Raw genomic sequence first — 3,411 nt, 5'->3', positions numbered from 1 at the left:
TTTGAGAAATAAAGATCTATTTAAAAAAACCTTGTCAGTTGTGCTCATCTCTTTGCATCGCCTCCATGGTGAACTGGTTTCAGGTTTCAGGAAACATTGCATGGCAGTGGGCAGTTACCAACATTGTCAGCCTTGGATTCTTCTCTGAAAGATGGTGCTTTCTGTGGGGGAAGGGATGTGTGGTCACCTTGGGGGCCATAATTCCCTTCATATTTGGACTCTTCTCCAAAGGGCACAATTTAAACTGAGCTTTGCTACTGACCACAGCCTCTCGGCTGGTGCCGATGTTAGGAGGTATAGTCTTGAAGTCTGCCTTCACTGGCACTTTGTTTGATTCAGTGTTAAAGGCTAGGTTCTCTTTGAGCTTGACCTTGGCCCCAAACCCATTTCAATAAGAACCAAAATAACTTTGACTATACTATATACAACTGCTACCATGGTTTCTTTGCATTTTAAAAGAAGTATGGAAGTGAACAAGTGATATTTGAGTGGTTGATAGGGTTTGGAGGATATGAAGAGATACTGTAGACCTTGCCAGGTGACCAACTCCCTTCCTGATTCCTCTGGTCCTTTCACAACCCCTCTGCACCCCAGCCCTAGCCCTTCCAAGGCCTCTCTTCCATGCTAAATTGAACTCCTATGGTATTCTCTGTAACTATCATCAAAAAACTTATGTCTTTGTGAAAATCCTTTGCCCTCTTGTCTTCAACTTGCATGTTGCCGCTCCTTCTTAAACCTTTCAGTCTGAGGATGAGTATTCTGCATTCTCATAGGTGTGGAGTCCTTCCAGATCACTTCTTTGGAGTGTTTATTCAGTGACCCTTTCTCCTCTGAAGCCCTAGCTGCCAGCCCACACCATCTCTATTGCATCTTCTTAGCTCCCTTCATCCCAGCACTGTCAACGTCCATGTCAGCAGCCTCTTCAGCCTTAATAGTTGATTACCTACATGCTAGCCATCTGCTCGCATTAGCTAGACTTTGGATCTAGAACTGCTTGTTGAATGTTGGAGTAACGTTCTCTCTGCTCTCTCATGATCACAAGAATTGAGATCAAAGAGCAATTTTACAATTTTGTTATGTTTGCCTGTGAGCCAACTTCAAGATCCTTTACCTCCTCATTTGTACTGCGTGTTCCTTCTTCAGCGTTCCTTGACTCTGCCTCCTTGGTGTTGCCTTCAGCTGTTGTCTAGGTTGTTTCATGAGTCTTGTCACTGGTCTTGTCACCATTTTTCTTGACTCATCCAAGGGCTCTTTATAAAACAGATATGTCTGTGCGCCTCCCATACATTAAAACCTGCTTAAGACCCTACAGTGCAAGGGCAATGTCAGACTTAAAAACGTGAGGAGTCCGTCACAGCCACCCCCAGCCTCTTCCCTACTCTACTAAGCAGGTCTTTTTCCAGTTCTGGAGCTTGTGGTTCCTTCTGTACACCCCCACCACACAGTGAGCTTCTTAAAAACTCATGCTAACCTCTGGCTTCCCAGGCTGCCTTCCCCTTCCTGCCGTTTCTGTCAGCGCACTTAACTGGGTCGCATCAGTTCTTTACCTAGATTGTGAATGCCTGTGTGTTTCATTTTCCCCGGCCTGCCTCCCACACAACTGGCATAGATTTGACGCTTCAACTGTTGAACTTGGTGTTTTCGTCCCTGGAGGACTTGGACTTGGGCCATGAGCAACTGGGAGCCTGAATCCTGGATATTAACCTGGATGTGTTGTAATCCCTCATTCTAGTGCCAGAAAACATTTTAATCTAGGCATTGTGCAGACCAATATTTACATGTGGAACAACAACGTGTGTGGGAAGTGGTGGCGCTCAGTTCCCTGGAATGAGTAGTCATGTCCTGGACACTGTAACACTATTGATCACAAGCTCTGGACCTCCTGAACAAGGTCAATACTTATGACTACAATCTTTACACTATGTTGTATTTGTCCTAACTCCCCACCCACGCAGTACCCCCAACAGACTTACCCTTCCAGTGTTTTAGTAGAACTCATGTCATCTCCGTGTGTTAATTCCTCAGCATTGGAATGGTGCTCTCATTGCCACCCAGTGTCTCTGGGATTCCAGAAGTGTACTTTCAACTAATGGGGAATTTTTTTTCCTTCACTGTTCAAGAAGTGACTTAGGTGGGATAGTAACATACTTGGTTGTAATTTGGTTAATATCTGCTGGAAGATATTAAGAGCATTAACAGGACCTGAGAGGGTTTGTCGGACCATCTCTGGAGGAAGCCAAGGCCAAAGCTTTGGCGGGACACACCTCTAACACCTTACTCTGGAGTGGGACTTCATCTCCTCCAGAGGCGCTCAGCTCCCTGTGCATCTTATGGCAGGTAAGAGTCTAGAGGCAAGTCAAGGTACAGCCCAGTCTGGGACATAATAAGCTGGATGACACCGTGGTGAGTGTCTGGTCCAATCCCCACCCTTACCCAAAAGCTGAGGGGGCACTGGTGAGGTCGAGTAACTTCCTGCCCCGAGTGCTACAGCAGGGCTGGGCCCACAGTGCTGGCCTCTTGGCTCCTGGCCCCATGCTTTCTCCTGTACCACAGGGCTGTGTCTCTCTTCCAGGGGTGAATGCTGTCTAGAAGAATGTGCTGGCCTGGCAGATGAACCACATGTCTCCCTGCCACTTGACTGGCATCCCTCTCTTGAGCAGATTTCTGTGAGTGCTGCCAAGAAGCCAGAGAAGCTGGGCCACAGCGGGAGGCTCAGTTTCACACCTAGGTAGGTAACCCCTTACCTAGCTCCCAGTACTCCGGCCTACCTGTTCTGGCCACAGCTGTGCCATAGGTTTCTCAACTATAGGGCTTTTTCATCAAAGCAAGTCACCACTCAGACTGCCTTTTACTGTGGGAAGTTTCTTAAAAGAGGTCCTAGGGGAGGGCATGAGAAGTAAGAGTCACCTGCCTTCTTTCAGATGCTTACCTGGGAGGAAGGGATCCGAACCTGGTTGTGTGTGTGTGTGTGAGAGAGAGAAAAGTAGAGACAGGCAGCTGGACAGTGACCTTGGCAAGACTCTCCTCAATGCTTTCCATCCATTCAATATGGGTAGTGCATGAGACTTTGCTCAGGGATCTATTGGAAGCTGAAGCCATGAGAACATGGACTGACAATTGCTCACACCTGCCTTAGGCTTTAGAGGTTACTGAGTGCATGGTACATGTATGTCAGCTTGTGGATCTCAGAAACCTGGGACAAGAGGCCAGAAGCTCCGAGCACTCAGAAGTCGCCCCAGGTTACATATTTTGTGAGAGGCAGAGCCTGTGCACAGCGACCTGACTCCAAGACCCCATTCTTTCCACTCCTATAACCCTGAAGGCACTCTGTAAACCATAAATCACTGTGCAAATGTTAATTGCTATGCCAGCCCCTCTCAAGGGCGAAGAGGTGTTGAGTTGCCTGGTAAT

The sequence above is a fragment of the Equus caballus genome, chromosome 5 (assembly GCF_041296265.1).
Source record: "Equus caballus isolate H_3958 breed thoroughbred chromosome 5, TB-T2T, whole genome shotgun sequence".
Classification (NCBI taxonomy): domain Eukaryota; kingdom Metazoa; phylum Chordata; class Mammalia; order Perissodactyla; family Equidae; genus Equus; species Equus caballus.
Note: the sequence above shows the minus strand (reverse complement) of the source record.